Source organism: Pan troglodytes, chromosome 2, assembly GCF_028858775.2.
Source record: "Pan troglodytes isolate AG18354 chromosome 2, NHGRI_mPanTro3-v2.0_pri, whole genome shotgun sequence".
Classification (NCBI taxonomy): domain Eukaryota; kingdom Metazoa; phylum Chordata; class Mammalia; order Primates; family Hominidae; genus Pan; species Pan troglodytes.
In genome coordinates, this window is record NC_086015.1 from 135486682 (window position 1) to 135504777 (window position 18096).

Sequence of the window (18096 nt, forward strand, 5' to 3'; positions counted from 1 at the left end):
CAATTAATGACTCACAAATTCAGATGTTACCTTCTCATGGAGGACCGAGTCAGAAAGTACAAGGATGGCCAAATAATGGCAGAACAAAATGATTAAACTGTGTGAGAGTTTTCAAATACAATCCCACATTAAAAAGAAAATATGTTCTTACCATGGCCACAAGATTCACCCTCAACCTTACTACCTTAATTTTTCCCCATATTATTTTGCACAAAATATTTGTTCTTATAAATGCCTTTGTCCTATGAAAATACGATCAACATCCCTAATTCTAAGTAAATGCAAATCGAAACCACAATGAGACATCACCTCACACCCGTTAGAATAACCACTATCAAAAGAACAAAATAACAAAGATTGTTGAGGATGTGGAGAAACTGAAACTCTTGTGTACTCTTGGTGAGAATGTGCAGTTATTATGGAAGATAACATGGAGGTTTCTCAAAAAATTAAAAATAAAATTACCATATGATCCAACAATTCCACTTGTAGGTATCATCCAAAGGAATTCAAAGCAGGATCTTTAGAGGTAGTTACATATCTATGTTCATCGCAGCATTATTCACAGAGCCAAGAGGTGGAAGCCACCCAAATGTTCATCAACAGATTAATGAGTAAAGAAAATGTGGAGTATATTCACAATGGAATATTACTCAGCCTTTAAAAATAAGGAAATTCTATCCCATGCCTCATCATGGGTGAACTTCGAGTTATGCCAAGTGAAATAAGCCAGTTGCAGAAGGATAAATATTGTAGGAGTCTAACCATATGAAGTATCTTAAGCGTCAAAACCATAGAAAGAGAAAGTAGAAATGTGGTTGCCAAGGGCTAGGGGGTTGGAGAGGCAAAAATTAATGTTTAGTTGGTATAGAGTTTCAGTTTTGCAAGATAAAAAGTTCTAGAACTGTGTTGCACAATGATGTGAATGTACTTAATGCTATTGAACTATATGCTTAAAATGGCTAATATGGTAAATTTAATGCTATATAATGTTTTACCACAATAAAGAAAAACCTATGGTCTAATATTAGAAAGAAATTGTGTAATGAAGTAAACCATCTCAAGAAAGCAGCTGCATGCCTATTGTGGAAATGGCAAGCACAGGCACATGTTATCTCACTTGAGGGTAAGATACTCTGCAACCTCTAACTTAGTGAACAGATTGCGCCTGATTCACAGACCGAGACAAATTCTTCCTTTAACTCAATAGCAAACTCAAATGCCTCCCTCTGCCTGCAACAGGGCATACCACCACCTGGCATTCTTTGTTTCCCAGATAGTCATGGTGTCCTTTAGCCCTTTTCATTATTCACTTAACATCAAAACAAAATGCAGCTAATAATATTAGTCTATTTTTCTGGTCTTGGAGAAGTAGCATCTGAATTTAGGCCCTGTGCCCAGATTTCCCACTCTGTTGGCACTGTAGTCTAGGGAAGTCTTTCAAGTTTTTGTTAAGCCTTCAGCCAGGTGAGAGGTACATGTTAGTTTTATTTTATTTTTTTTAAAGGAAAAAAAAAACAGAACGTCCCAGTCAAAGGGCACCAAACTAAATTGTCACGGGAAAATTGGCCAAATGATATATTTAGTCAATGCTTTGCAGTTTACCTCTCAAAAGCCTTCAGGGGCTTTTATATATGCTTTATATATATGCTTTATATACACTCTATTATAGCCTGGAGGTCATACAATGTGCTATGTTTTACTCTAAAATTCACTCTCAAACTCATTCTCTCTCTCTTCTCTCTTCCATTTCCTCTTTCTTTCTCTCTCTCAACTTGATCCAGATTTTCCCAGGGTTCAAGTTATTTTCTAAATGAAACAAAAGCCCTTTTACAAGGTACATTCAAGCTGCTCAGATTACTTTGTTCTGGTCCAGCAGTTACAATTTCAGGTAGAGATGTGCCTTGTTTTATGAGAAAGATTTGTTCCTTAAAAGTTACTGTGTGACCACCATATCAGTGAGATCAGTGTGTCCCTCCATGAATGCTTCTGCTAATTTGTTTCATGAAATGTCTTTTTTTCTCATATACTCTCCCTCTCTAAGCTTTCCTAAGAATTAAAAAAATAGCAAGCTTACCAACCCTTTGGCTAGTGCACTGAATATAAGATTATTGGGAGAATAAGGAGAGTAATTTAATTCATGGATGTGGTGGCTTGTATGAAATCAACTTAGCTAAGCTGGAAATACATCTCCCGAAATTCCCTTCTCTGCATGGTTGTCTATCAGAGTTGCCCACAAGAAAATGTGCACATGTGAAGGTGGAAGTGAAGCAGCAGCATGTTTACAATGAGATGGAGGTGTAGAAGCAGGTGCTGTTGCATTCTGCCCATAGTCACTGATCTTGTGGCTCACTTTGTCCATCAGGGCAGCTGCAAGCACATAGTTCCTCCACCTCCTACTGGATCTTCTCTTTAGCTTCTCTGAATCCTGGGCCAAGTTTGTGAACAGCTTTGGGGTAAAATAAGTCAGCCATTCTGCAAATCCCAACATTGTTGGAGTTGGAGGGTTTGGAGGCATTGAGAGACTGATGTGGGTTCCAATTTATCCTTTCTCTCCCCCACTTCATATTGATCTTCCTTTCCAGACTGCTGGCCTTGCTGACTTCAGGCCCAGCACTAGACACGGGAGCAACAGACTTACCTATACACTCACCAAGGTCCCACAATTGCGTGAGATCTCATCCCTATAATAAATATTTTATATCACTTATATGGTTCTGCTTCTCTGATTGAATTCTAACTCCTTGGAAGTCAGAAAATGACATGCAAGACTGAAATTCTTTGATTTGACCAAATCCTACTTGCAATGGCTTTCACTTCACTGTATGGCTGAAGAGGAGAGTAGTGGCATCCAGACTTGACTTCTCACCTTCTCTGGAACCTCACTGTGAGCAGAGACCAGGAGGACAACTTCTGGCCTCCCTCAGGGGTCTCTCTTCACAGTCTTACCCTTAACCCTGTCTCTACTCTGCTGTCTCCCTGTATTTACCACTGTCCAGCCATGAGCCTGCTGGTTCATGTGTGTTTAGAGCCACTTCATATCTAAAATCAGATCTGTGTATATCAAATCATATTTTTTATTGCAAACATATAGTTTTTTCCTTTCTCATTAAATTATTAATTAACAGTGACTCTGAAAACTTCAGCTCTAAGAATTGCTCCTTTATGGGCTGGGCACGGTGGCTCACACCTATAATACCAGCACTTTGGGAGGCCGAAGTGGGCGGATCACCTGAGGTCGGGAGTTCAAGACCAGCCTGGCCAACATGGAGAAACACAATCTCTAGTAAAAATACAAAATTAGCCGGGTGTGGTGGTGCATGCCTGTAGTCCCAGCTACTTGGGAGGCTGAGGCAAGAGAATTGCTTGAACCCAGGAGGCGGAGGTTGCGGTGAGCCGAGATTGCACCATTGCACTCCAGCCCGGGCAACAAGAGTGAAACTCTGTCTCAAAAAAAAAAAAAAAAAAAGAATTGCTCCTTTATGGTGTAGAGGAAAGAACACTGGGCTATGAAGTCAACTTCAACTCTGATCAATCAGTCTGACCTTTGGGCAAGCCCCTGAATCTCTCTGGATCCTCCAGCCTTCAGCTGCAGAGAGAAGAAGCTGGAGTTGATGATCTCTAAAGACTCCTCCAACTTCAAACATTCCATTCTAAATAAATGAGATGCTTTATCTTTAAAGAAGTTGGAAGTAAATATTTCCAGAAGCAAATACTTAGACTCTTATGCATATTCAAAGACATACCAAACATAGACACAGCTGTATGAAAGTATGTTCTGGAATGAAGCTTAGAGCACATTTAATATTCAGTCATTGTTACTAAATTAACCCTAAGTCTTAGCACACTTATTTATATAGTTTCTGATCCTTTATTTTTGTTTTGATAATCTTTTTAGATGTATACTGCCTCAATCCCACTTGGAAGTAAGCGAAATATATACCATAAGGAAATAATTAAAATATTCTAGCAGCTCTGCAGGAAAACTACCTCAATTTAAAACTCCTTCATGATATCACCTAGGAATAGCAAATTAATGTATTATATTAATGTTGCTGAAAGCAATTCAGCTCTCAAAGGGCCCGGATTTACTTCTAGGAAGTGAATTTGGCTCCAGAAAAAAAAAAACTAAGCATATTTTTTGTCAATTTGACCAAGCTCCCATGGACTGAAATAGTTTTAATCTTTTCCTTATAGGAAAACTCCCTTATTTATCTGGGTTCTCTACCCTACCGGAGCTAAAGAATACCTAAGCCCAGTCCCTCATTTTGTGCAAGGGGCCTGAGACATTAATGTCTGTCTACTCCCTACTATAAGAACCAGGTCCGTATGTTTCATTATCACCAGTCTCTATGCCCAGGGACTGCCAGATCCCTGCTCCAGAACCAAACCCAGGATCCAGAGCTCTGCTTCCTATGAACAAGTGAGCCAGGTACTAGCTTCCTCTCTTCTCAAATCTCCTAGCATTACCTATGGGTCCATTTCTCAAGGACAAGGAAGAGTAACTCAGAGCCTAGAGGGCAGAGATAAGAACCATGGGAGATCATTCTCAGATAATAAGTATAATAGCAAAGTAAGCCCTAATAAAGGAATTAGCCACATGTGCCTTGGAGATTTCAGAATTGCTGTGAACCAGTGGCTGCTGTGTGCCTCCTACTTTCTCACTTTCTGAATGGGAGTATCTACTGCAGTTATCCTATTCCTGTTCCACCACTGTAGGACAGATCATCAGTCTCTTTAATTTACAGGTTTTCAGATTGAGAAGGATGGTACTCAGGAAGATGGACTTGAGGAACCACACTGCAGGAGCCTCAATTGCATGTGGACCTCGAGTCTGAGCCTGATTTAATAATGGAATGAGATTTTTCTAGAATCTTTGATGGAGTGAATATATGTTGCATTTGGGAGGAAAGTAAACAATTGTGGTCATAGGACAGATTGTGTTTTAACATATGGCCCCAAATTTCTTTAATGTTTTTCTCATTGAAAAGTAATGTCCATGTTTCCTCCATTTGATTCTGGCCAGCGGCTTAGGACTTCTACACCAACAGGCTATGGCAAAAGTAATGCTGTGTGACTTCTGAGGCTAGGTCTGAAAAGGACGTGCAGCTTCTACCTCCTTCTCCTGGGATCCTAGCTCTTGGATCCCAGCCACCATGCTATGAGGAAGTCCAAGCTGCCACATGGAAGAGCTGAACACCTGAGGCTGATGTCCCACTATCACCAGTCTCTATGTAGGTATTCAGGCCAACAGCCCCAACTAAGGTCCAACAAGATGTGTGAGTGAACAAGTCTTTAGATCTTTCCAGCCCTAGCTGGAACTATCTGCCTGTATTTACCATCATTGCTGTACCTGTTGGGGCATTCTCCCATCTCATGCCTCAACCAGGATGAGAGATTGCAGTGCCCTTGGGTCCTGTTCCTTTTCTGTCTTGCTGACTATGCCTCACCACCATCAAACACACTAGGCTACACCCAAACCCTGTCCTTCCTCTCACCTGCTTTGATTTGCTATGATAAACTGCACTGCCTTATAGCTGAATCTCAAAATAGTACAAACACAGTGGTGCACAACATGACTATAATTAGGCAGTAAATAAGGAGAATGAAGTCATAGTCTAATACTTGACACTTGGCAATATAATCTGTTGAGATGAGCCTGAGACGTCTGATTTTTTTTTTTTTTTGGCACCTAAATCTAAGCAAATTGCACTATGTCTCCATCTCCACATTGGTATAGTACAAGGACCAATGATCAATAGATGACAAGCTTTTACAAATCTCCAGCTTCACTTGGTAGAACCCCAAACCAGATACAATTGCCTCAGACCCCTCTGTAGGCAATCCAGGATTCCCTATCAGGAGGGAAGTGCAGCCAGCAACAACTTCCTGGTCAGTAGCTACCACTCCTCCTACACACTCAGTCTCCTTTGGACCTGAGATCTCACGCCTTCAAAGAAGTGAGATGTTCTCCTTCTCCCAAAATGCCATCTGGCACACAGCCCCTAAGCCTCTGCTCTCTACTTCCTTCTGCCAGGCAATGCCATCAACGCTCTTCTTACTGAAAGGCCATGTGTTACACAGTACTACAATAATCCTCAAGATACTGAAAGTAATGCCAAGTGAAAGACCAAGGGGGTGGGTGGAGGGCTAATGGGCTGGACGAAATAGCCACTTGATTGCTAGTTCATACAAGATGTGGCAGCAACTCCTTTTCTGGCTGGAGATCTTGGATGTCACATCTTAGAATCAGGTGGCAAAGCATCTGTGAAGGGCAATGTGGCATCCCAGACAGTGGGTGGTGAGATCAGGAAGAAAAAATGGAAATCAACAGATGGTGGATCCTACAGCTGAGAACTGATTCTTCAATTTGACATGGTTGGCATAAACATTTTAAATGGAGCTTGGTAAAGATCAGGTTATTTTACCATTGACCAAGCTCTTGGCTTCTAAAAGGTCCTAAATTTTTGTTTCCTTTGCTTTCACGAATGTTTATTTGCTTTCCAGGAACTTCAGGGAAAAAGGTTAAGTAATGGAGGGAGGAAAGAGGGAGGGGTTGGCAGATCAAACACAGGACTTAAAAGTCCTAGATCTAAACCTTGAAATCCCCAGATATTTTATGTTATAAAAAGATGTCCCACTTTCAGAATCCAGTTCTGTAAATAGTTTTCAGAAGTCGGGGGACTTGCAAAGATTTAATTTGCCTGACAAAAATTTTCATTGGCATTTTCTATATTTCCTAGCGCCACCCTCTATGATTTTTAATCCCTAAACATCTAAATTAATGTGGACATCTGCTTCTAGCAAATATAGTCAGAGCTGCCCTGCCACTGCCAATTTGCAATCATAAAACCATAGGAATAAAGGAAGAAGAAGTTAAACAGAACAACTCAGCCCAGCTTCCCAGAACTGGGACCTTTTATAACTTGCTCCCCTCCTCCTACCCCGTATCCTGCCCCCTCTCACTATGTCCCAATCTAATGTCGTAATTCAACTGCCAAATATGCATAATAGGAAACATAAACCACAATCCTATTTGTTCTGTAATCATTCAAACATCACCAAGTTTTTGTCAGGACAGAAAATGAAAACTATGTGAATAAATACTGCATTCAAAGAACCTGTACACTGCCAGCCATTTAAGCCACAAGCTTATAATGAGGAGAATCTCACACTTTCTCGAAAGGGTGGCACTTTGCTCCTGGCCTGATGGTCATTATATCTCCCGGACTTGGCTCCAGCTCCAGGCCAGCACTGTCCAGTGGAAATGGAATGTGGACTATGAATGCAAGCTACCTATGCCATTTTAAATTTCCTAATAGCCACAGTCAAAGAGGAAAAAGAAACAGACTACATTAATCTTAATAATACTTTTTGGTTTTTTGTTTTTTTCAATTTGAGAGCAGGTACTGTTTATTAACTGGCTAGATTACAAAAAATAGTTGTGGTAGGCATGTTTATTCTTCTAATAAGCCTGTTGATCTGGTCTTCCCTGTTGTCAGCATCTCCACCTTCTACAAAATTGGTGGTCTTTTTCTTCATTCCAACTTGTCGAGAGGATAATTTGAAGGGCCACAGGAAGTTATTTGCTTCTTTAAGCATTTTCCAACAGTATAGATCTCATGAATCAGATCCTCCATGCAGATGAGGCCATATTTACCAAGAGATCAAGCAATCAAAGTATTATCTGTCGGAGCAAGTAGCTTCTTATTCATTTTGCTATAACCACATTTGTAGATTAGTTTATTTACTGACTTCAGATTTGGGTATGCCCATGCAACATATGGTTCTACAAACCTCAGCACATTATTGAAGCCCTGCTGAGCTTCACAAAGTTTCTATTGAAGATTTGATGAAGGCAAAGAAGTTGCAACACCTTTCAGACCTTTGGGCTCACCCAATTGATAACCTCCGATCCTGATGACAAACGCCAATTTGGGTTCTGCAGGTACATAGAAGTTGCCAGCTTTTCTTGCCATCCTCGATATTCGAATTTCAGTTCTGTACATCTGCATATATTCCTTGTGATAGTGCTTTGCTTTTTCATAGATAAGCTTCCTCCTTGCCTTTCGAAGCATCTTTTGGGCAAACTTATTTCTCAGGCGCTTGATCTTCAGCTCTGTGAAATTCCTTCACTTTTTCTTAAGGGTTTCTGGCACAGCAGGAACCTTCTTCTTCTCTTCAACACCCTCCATGGTTCTAGCCGGAAAAGAGAGTTTAACAATACTTTTTAACCCGATACATCCAAAATCATTTCAGCATATAACCTATTTGTAAAAAAACATCGAGACATCTTATAGTCTCTTTCACACAAATTCTTCAAAACTCAGTATTTACACAATTCAGACTAGTCCCATTTTAGGTCCTCAATAGGTGGCTAGTGACTAGCTTAATAGATAGCACAGGTGTATGCAGATAAGGCTGTCCTTATTTATATGGCAAAGTGTATTCCTTTCTAAAAGAAAATGCCCCTCCTGAGTTAGGCAACTGGAAATGGTAATTCCTTTTCCTTAAAGTAAGCTTACCAGATAAAACACAAAACACCTACTTAAATTTGAATTTCAGATAAATAACAAATTATTTTTAGTATGACTATGTCCTAGTATTGCATGGAACATACTTATGCTATAAAAATTACTCAATGTTTATCTGAAATTCAAATTTAACTGGGCTTCCTGTATTTTTATTTGGTAAATCTAGCAACCTCACGTGAATTCAACTCAAGTAAGAAATGGAGGGGGAGGAATAAAATATGGCAGCTGCTGAAGGCAGCAGCAGATGATGGTGCACCAGGAAGTCAGAGGCAGGCCTGCCACGAGAGCCACTGTAAGAACCACCATCATTAAGGTTGAGTAATGGAAGCACCTGCCAGGAAGGCACACAGGCTGAGCAGCAGGTGTCACTGCCTCTCTGGAGCCTGTGCCTGTGCGCCTTGTTTTCTCTTTCTCTTTCCATGAATTTTACAAAGACATCTGCACATCCTGTAAGTATACACATTTTGCAAGACCTTGGTGTTAACATGGCATCTGCAGCTTTACAATTTGCTATGGATTTTCCATGCTAATAAAAATAAAATTTTTTAGGGGCCGGGCGCGGTGGCTCACGCCTGTAATCCCAGCACTTTGGGAGGCCAAGGTGGGTGGATCATGAGGTCAGGAGTTTGAGACCAGCCTGGCCAACATGGTCAAACCCCATCTCTACTAAAAAATTACAAAAATTAGCCAGGTGTGGTGGCACATGCCTGTAATCCCAGCTACTCGGGAGGCTGAAGCAGGCGAATTGCTTGAACCCAGGAGGCGGAGGTTGCAGTGAGCCAAGATGGCACCACTGCACTCCAGCCTGGGCAACAGAGCGAGACTCTGTCTCAAAAAAGAAAAAAAAAAGAAAAGAAAAGGAAAAAACATATATATTAATAAGAGCTCATGCCATGGGTGAAGAGATAGAAGTATTGAGTTTTGTCTATGCACTAGGTATTCTTTTGTGTGCTCCAAGTGAGAGGCGGGAGGCATGCCCAAAACATTTTCCTCAAATTCCTAAAAATTCCAAAACAGTAACCTAGTTAGAGCTAAGGGGCATAAGGATTACAGAACTTTTGAGAAAATGTTTCTTCAGATGGCTAATGCTCTTGGCTAAGATCCAGACAGTCTGATGCAGTAGGTCAGGGGTGGGGCCTGAGAATTTGCCAATTTTAACAGTTTCCCAGGTGATGTTAATACTGCCGGTCCAGGAAACACGCTTTGAAAACCACTGTTTTAGATTATGAGAGTGTTTCCATGGGAATATAAATAGCACTTGTTGAGACTTTTTGTTTTGTTCTATAGTTAGATTTTCCTCAAACTGAAAACTCAGAGAAGATAAACTGCTTCAGCAGTGATCCTGTGGGCCAGTGGCTTCCTTCTCATCAGCCCTGAATTTCCCCAGTCTATCCATCTGCCTCAGCCTCCAGCCAATCCTATGCTGGGTCATGGGAGGGTGACCCTAGCCAAACCTCAAGGCTACCATCACCCAGAAAGTTTTTTGTCTAGCCAGCCCAGTGGTAGTTAGGAGACCCACTTGGTAGCAAGGTCTTTGGGTCCCCAGAATGACTAGGTAGTTACTTTCCTGTCTAGGAGGAGGGAGCTCAGACATATTGGTCCCAGGCAAATGAGGAAGATGGAACTTTGTATCAGGGCAATAACAATAAGCCGCCACGAGATTTTCAGCATTTACCAAAGGCACTCTTCTGTTTAACATTTTCTGACTCAATACCTTATCTCTAGGCACCTTCCATCAGCCTTCCTTTCCAGCAGGCTTCTGGGAGGGCACGTTGTTCTCCTCCCTCTTTTATGGATTTCCTTCCTTAGAGTTCTCTCCAAGACTTCCCGTTCCCCAGGCCCCCCTTGCCCATGCCATCCATCCAATAAGGACCAAACACTACCCATTTAAGGACTTTATGACTAAATTAGAGTTATAAAGAATGCCCACATCAAACATAAGGAAGCCCTAGAGGTTCAAAACACCTTACCACATTCTCCTAGACTTTGTCTCTCTTCTACTCCAAGAAGCCCAGTTACCCTTTCTCCTCAATTTTATCCCCAAGGATACAGAACATCAACCACATCAGCCATCTTGTGCCCTGCGTGCTGAGAGGAGCTTTTCTTCCATGAAGATCCCTTGACACAGAGCCCTTCATTTTGGTAAGAAAGAAAGTTTAGGGCAGATCAATAATGGTGACCTAGGAGGATACTGAGCTTCCCCTTTATCTCGAGTGAGAAACATTCCTCAGAGGAACTTAAAAAGGATCTTTGAGAACTAATGGAGAGGCAGCATGCTGGCTACAACAAAGACCTGATTTTCACTAAGTGTCTGCTTAGAATTTCACCCAGAGCTGTGGCTAGACAAACCCTAGCCTTGTCCCTAATTTATAGAAATGAACAAATTATTGTTAATAAACCTATGTTGCAAATTAAATAAATCTTAAAGTGCAAGCAATTATTTCCCTCTTACTATTCTTAATGGGGTCAGCTCATTTCCACGTGTAATAGCCAATGTCTGGAATCCATTTACCATTTGCTTTAGATGAAAATTTCTCTGGAAATCAAAACTAATATTCACTTTGTATATTCCTTCTCTTCTTTTGAAAGGGAAGTGACCAGGAAGTCTTCATGTGTCCTGACTTCTTTCTTTCCCATTTCATTGTTCTAATAAACTAGTATTTCTCCTACTGTGGTCAGTGGGGCCACTTTCATAAGAAATACCTGGGATGGTTGTTAAAAATGCAAATTATTGGCCTCATCCCAAACATACTCGAGTGGAGTGGGGACTTGCCCAGAAAATCTCTTCTAACAGCTCCTTAGGTAATTCTTATGTTCACTAAATTTTGAGAGCCACTGCAATAAGTACTGTTTATATTTACCCTACAAGTGTTTTAAAGGCACCAATGTCCCTAGAAGCCAGGGGTTTGACAAAACTACCCCCACTCTGGAGCTCCAGTTACTCTGCTGGTTTCATTATGGCCAAAAGCACAAATGTTATTCTAGGTGGGACTCAACATTGGGTGAAATAGTGCTTCTTTGTTTTTTCCTGCTATACTTTGCCCTTTATTATTTCTTCCCCACTTCCCTGTCTTAGCATGCCATTATCCCCAATTCATTTCATACTTATTATCCATAATTCAATCTTCATACAATGACTTCTATGATTCTATGACACTGTGATTCTATGACATTAACTCAGCTGACATTTCTAATCCTGACAACCTAACTCATCCTCCAGGTTAACAACATCAGTGCTTGCAGTAAAGCTCACCCCTTTTCCTTAAGCCTGGAAACCACCTTGTTTATTCCTTTTTACAGTAGCCTGAGCTAAATTGATCCTTGTGAGTAAATCACCCTAGGTCTTCATTTCTCCAATTATATTGCCATATTGCCCTTTCCCACACATACTTGAAATACCAAGTTCCACCTTCAAAGTAGAGATAGCTTATTAAGCCCTCCTTTGTACTGGCCACATACTATAAACACATTTCAATTATTATAACTATCTCACTGCAATGTAATATTTGTTTACCTCTTTGTTTCCCCTACTAGATCTAAACTACTCCTAGGCAGGCATTCAATTAATTACTCTGCTGTCTCCAATATTTAGCCTAGTATCTGGCACAAAGTGGGCATTTAATATTAACATTGAGCTATACTACTCTCAAACTTTTATGGGCAAAGATGCTATGTCATTTAATGCTGCCCCATAAAATGCTGACTTGTTATGCCACTATTTATTCTCATAAATATTATGACTATATATATGTAATACATGCAATCATGTTTACTATATACAGTACATCTGAGCAGTGAATTTAATATATGTTTTTTTTATGGCCAGACTGCTGGTAGTCTAAAGCAACACTGTCTCCTAGAGTTCTCATTAATGATGGTAATATTCTGTGTCTACACTGTCCAGTATGGTAGCCACTACTTACATAGAGCTAATGAGCTCTTAAAATGTGTCTGAGGAAGTGAATTCTTAATATTATTTTATTTTGATTGATATCACTGTAAACAGCCACATGTGGCTATGATATTTTAATGCTGTCATCCAGAAAGTACTAATGAACTCAACTGTGCTTCCTTCACTGTGGACAGAGCCTGGAAATCTAGTGTTTGCTCAGCAGTGGTATTCCCGGAGCGGCAGCAGATGGGAACAGTCAGCTGAGGTACAGAGGAGAATTTTATCACTGACATCATTTAGAATTGCTGGTGCTCAGTGATAACAAAGCAGACCAATTTTTTGTCTTATTACTGTTTTTAAGCTCTTTACAGACAATGTGCCCACTCACTGCCTGCACCCACAGGGGACTGCTCCCACCAATACCACCCTTGTTACACCACTATCTTTGGTCACTTTGTCTCTTCCTGCCCTCATGCCATGTTCCACTGAAGGTTTTTGACTCATGATGGATAACAAAAAGTTTGCAAGTAATTGTGCTGAAAGTGATTCAAAAGTGGCGAGGAAGATTATCACACTGAGTATTAAAACACAACTTTTAAAGCAGCTCAAGATGCCTTCAGAGAAACGGCAGGGAAAACAGGGTGCCTGTCAAAAGTAGTCAGGGCATTACCACTGCAGCTTGGGAAGAATGACCAAAATTGAGGGAATCATAGCCTAAAAAACTTTGGCCTGAGGCATCTCCTAACATTAGGAGATTTTAAAAGAATTCAAGGGCCAGACGTGGTGGCTCACACCTGTAATCCTAGCACTTTGGGAGGCCAAGGCAGGCAGATCACAAGGTCAGGAGTTCAAGACCAGCCTGGCCAAGATTGTGAAACCCTGTCTCTACTAAAAATACAGAAAAATTAGCTGGACATGGTGGCACATGTCTGTAATCCCAGCTACTCAGCAGGCTGAGGTAGGAGAATTGCTTGAACCCGGGAGGCGGAGGTTGCAGTGAGCCAACTCCAACTCCAGCCTGGGCAACAGAGTGAGACTCCATCTCAAAAAAAAAAAAAAAAGAATTCAAGGTAGTTACAAGATCAATTACAGAAAAGTGCCTTCAGAGAGGTTATGTTCTGCTAACACCACCTCTTGCTCATTTTGCTCATTTGGTTGGTCTCCCAGTTCCAGGAAATCATCCCATGCCTAAACAAGGAATGCCTATACTTCTCTATCAACCAGCTACCTAAACCCTGAACACCGATCTGGAAATGATAAACTATAAAAAATTAAATCCAATGTACAGAAGCAATGGATATTGCCAGCTGGGTGGAAATTCAGTAGTAATATGGGCCTCATCTTCTACAGCAGCCTGTGTGCTTACAAATTGGCCTAGAACATAAGGCACTTTTTAATGTATAAGTCTACTTGTTCCCATGCAAATAAATTCATTATATATTTAAGGGAGAAAAGCTTGCAATATATCATGTGCAATATAATCCTGATGTGTATGTGTGTATGTATGTGTGGTAGCCACTAACTACATAGTGTATCTGTATATGTGGTACACATGGTACGTGTGTGAATATGTACTGTCTATACATAATCAGTGAACAAGATACAGAGGGTGGTAGAGAATGTAACCAAAAAGTAGCAGTCAATATGTCCATATAGTAAAATAACAAGTAGTTTGTTCCCAAATTCTATAATAAATGCAATCAAATAAGAAATTTTCTTGAAAAGCATAGAGCAAATAAGAAAAATTGTTATTTTAAAATGTCAGTATATTCAAATCTGTTCGTTATCAAATACATCTTGTAGGTTACCACCTTATCTGACAGCTCTCAAATTCTCAGATTTAGGTACTAGTGTTTTGTTTGTCTGGTGTGATTTGGTTTCATTTGTAGAATTCACTCATATCTATCTGCCATGTACAGCTAAAAGTTGTTTGCCTTGGCCAGTATAAGGATTTATGCTCACTTTTATCCTAAACAGCTTTTGGTCAATAATCGTTTGCCTAATGATGTCAGTAAAGCCGTGGATTGGGTGCATTTCCTCTTTACACAACTGCTCAGGAATATTGCATTTTATTTAGGATGATCTGAAACCATGGTTCTCAAACCTTTTTGAATTCAAGGACAAGACAAACTCTCCATAGACACCTGCCTCATCTATTTCTGCTCATCACTTTTAGAAACTGGACACTTGGCATTGCTTTCAGGTAGACACCAATAAGGTAAAAAGTTTTAAGAAACCATGTATCAAATTGCATTATTATTTTATCCGCCAAACCAAAACATAGATACTGTCATAATACTAAATGCGATAGAGAGCTGCCTAAGATGGCCAGCTCAATGAATCTTGGGCATCGCCCACACACCACTGAAAATTCTGCTACTCTGGAGAGGGCCTGTGTTACAGGAGGGATGGATGGTAAGACCAGATACAGCCTATGCAGTAAATTGAGATCTAATGCAAACAAAAACAGACCTTTGAATTTTAAATTAGATATAAAGTTGTTTCACCATATAAGCAATTCTAAGGCAATTAGAAACTGAGGCTGCCTGGTCGGATGGTTGGACTCGCAGAACAAAATAACCTCGACAAACTAGAGCACTGAATGAGACAATCCTGGACGTCTGGGTTGCGCTGCCAGCTCCTCCACTGATTGGCTGTTTGCTTTGGGCAAGCTAGTCTCTGTCTGCGCCTTCGCTTCCTTAGCTAAAATGTAGCCATTACTGCCTAACTTTCAGATTTGTTGTGAATATCAAATGAGTGTACGTGAAAGTAGAAATATAAGTTATTATGTTCAATGTTTATATTTCTTAGTTCATTCTCACAGAATTTGGGAAGGGAGGACAATTGAACAGGTATGCTCTGTCAGCCATCTTGAACAGGCAGATTCATTGTTAATATTATTATCGACGGGTAAGAAAAAATTTTGTGAAAAATGAGAGCTACCTATTCAGGCTTTTCCTAAGATGTAAATTATAGCTTGAGAGTCTTTTGAATCACCTACTGATTTGCCACTGCTGATCTGCTCAAAGTGAGCCTTCTAAAAGCAGTAAGGAATTGACTCTAGACATCTTCCTAAATGAAGAGATCAGGGGAAGATGGGGTGATGGACAAATGGAGCAAATGAAGGGAGGGGGAAACTGAGGAACAGCTTATCTGCAGGATAAAAGTAGAAGATAACAAGGCTCGAGGCTCCTGAAGAGCCAGCCAAGAAGGGCAACCCAGACAACAGACAAGGAAATCAGGACAAAAATGTCTTACTACTTTAGTATTTGGGTTAGCCCTTGTCTATTTCCCTGGAGAAATGAGCAGTACAAACCTTCAGTTACTACTGAAATAAATATAACTGAATTTAAATGTTTAGGTTTAAAACCTTAATTTACTACTAAAATAAAAGCAACGACAAAAATCTTTGTTCTCAAAGCAGCAGAGAGCTGAGGGGTGCTGTTCAGCTCCACCAAGAGGAAGTCAGAGACAAGAAGTGTCTCCTGGCATGCAGAAAGGGGTAAACAGGACACCAGCATGCAGTGTGGGAGAGAAAAGAGTGTGAGAGTAATCCAGATTCAAATCCAGACCGTGCCACTTCCACATTATGAGATCTGGGGGTGGATACTGAAATAATCCAAGTCTTCACTCTATCACTGGCAAAAAAAAAAAAAAAAAAAAAAAGTGGAGGGTGGGTAACGATGATAACACTGTTATGGGCTGAATTGTGTCCCCCCCAAAAGTTCTTGTATTAAGGCCCTAACCCTCAGTACCTCTGAATGTGGCCTTTAAAGAGGTAATTAAGATGAAATGAGATCACTGAGGTGGGCCCTAATCTAATAGGACTGGTGTCCTTATAAGAAAAAGAGATTCGAACACAGAAACACATAGAGGGAAGACCATGTGAAGACAGATGGGGAAAATGGCCATTTACAAGCCATGGAGAAAGGACTTCAGAAGAAACCAATCCCGCCGATAGCTTGATCTTGAACTTCCAGCCTCCAGAACTGTGAAGAAATAAATTTCTGTTGCTGAAGCCACCCAGTCTGTGGTACTTTGTTATGGCAGCCCCAGCACTTTAATATCAATACGAATGTTACAGAGTGTTTGTGAGGATTAAATGAGAAAATATTTAAAAAGCAGGAGAAAATAGACACTAAGTGGTTATCTTTCCATCCCTTTCCTGGTTAAAATGGTGCTCAATCTGCAAGTTGGCTATTTGGCCAGAAGAGGGTCAAATCAACAAGGGACCATGAGACAACAAAAGTTCAACCCATGAGGCTCTGAACTCTAAAATCTATCATTGTTACAGATTCTGAGTAACCTAAGAAACATATTAGTGCAGAAACGATTTCATAAAAATATTATTTTCTACTTTCAGAAGTTATAATAGAATTTTTGTGACCCTCCAAACTGCTGGTTTTCCAAGGTCTCTCTCAAAAAAAAGCTTATATATGCTATTTGTTTCTATAGATGACTACCTGACTGAGACATTAAAAAGTTCTTTTTTTTTTTTTTTTGAGACAAAGTCTTGCTCTGTCGCCCAGGCTGGAGTACAGTGGCGCGATCTCAGCTCACTGCAACCTCTGCCTCCCAGGTTCAAGTGATTCTCCTGCCTCAGCCTCCTGAGTAGCTGGGATTACAGACACACACCACCACACCCGGCTAATTTTTTTATTTTTAGTAGAGATGGGGTTTCACCATGTTGGGCAGGCTGGTCTCGAACTCCTGACCTCATGATCTGCCACCCCTCGGCCTCCCAAAGTGCTGGGATTACAGGCGTGAGCCACCACACCTGGCCGAAAAGTTCATATTTCATACCTATACCCAACTCTGTGACTCCAAAAGTAGAAGCAAGCCCGTCAACTGCCCACTGTTTGGTCCTTCGAAGTAACTGAGTAGCCAAGAGTCTCACTTCTTAGCTACTGTGCGTCGTACTTAGCAATTCAGCAAGTATTCCTCTCCTAAAGGCCAGTTCCCATAGACGTCCAATAGATGGCACTAGGTGGCTACAAGAAATAAAGTTTCTTTAAGGAAAAAAAAACAAAAAACAAAACAAAAACTTTGTACTATAGAAATTTTCAAACAAATAACAAAACTAGAGAGAATATAATGAACTTCCATGTACCCATCAGCCAGTATCAGCAGTTATCAACAAGTGGCCAATCATGTTTACTTATCCTGCCCACTGGATTATTTTGAATCAAATCTCAGACATCTTAATGTCATCTATACATAATTTTTAATAATTTGACAAAAAGTAAGGGCAAGATGAGCACCTTGATCAGGCTATAATCTGTCAGAATTTTTATTTGTTTTTTTAAGTCTTGAAAGTTTAATTCACAAATAATTTTTTTTAATGAGCAATTTATACTGCTTCATTTCAGTGGCTCTTAAAGTACTGCAATTCATTGTTTTTTCTTCCTCACCAAACACCCCCTTTTAACTCCCAGCCCTTGTTTCTTCCACCTCTACCATTTTCATATCCTCAGGCTCCTTAAGCGATCATAAAGTAAAAACTTTACTTTTTTTTTAACTGATTTTGTTTAGGCAACTTACAGTTTTGTCAAAGTTTTATTACATATAGTTTTCCTGTTGTTTATAATGAGGAGCATTAAGAAACAGGTCAGTGAAACAATTATATTTCCAACTAAACTATAGATTTTGTTCATGGGAAGTTTTCAGGTG

General features: G+C 40.3%; 1 protein-coding gene and 1 pseudogene across 3 annotated transcripts in view; both read right to left on the reverse strand.

The window, feature by feature from the left end:
• CPNE4 (copine 4) overlaps nucleotides 1-18096 on the reverse strand; it is a 752097-nt gene that overhangs the window by 702916 nt on the left and 31085 nt on the right. The window lies entirely within an intron of this gene.
• Nucleotides 7417-10672, reverse strand: LOC134809494 (large ribosomal subunit protein uL30-like; annotated as a pseudogene).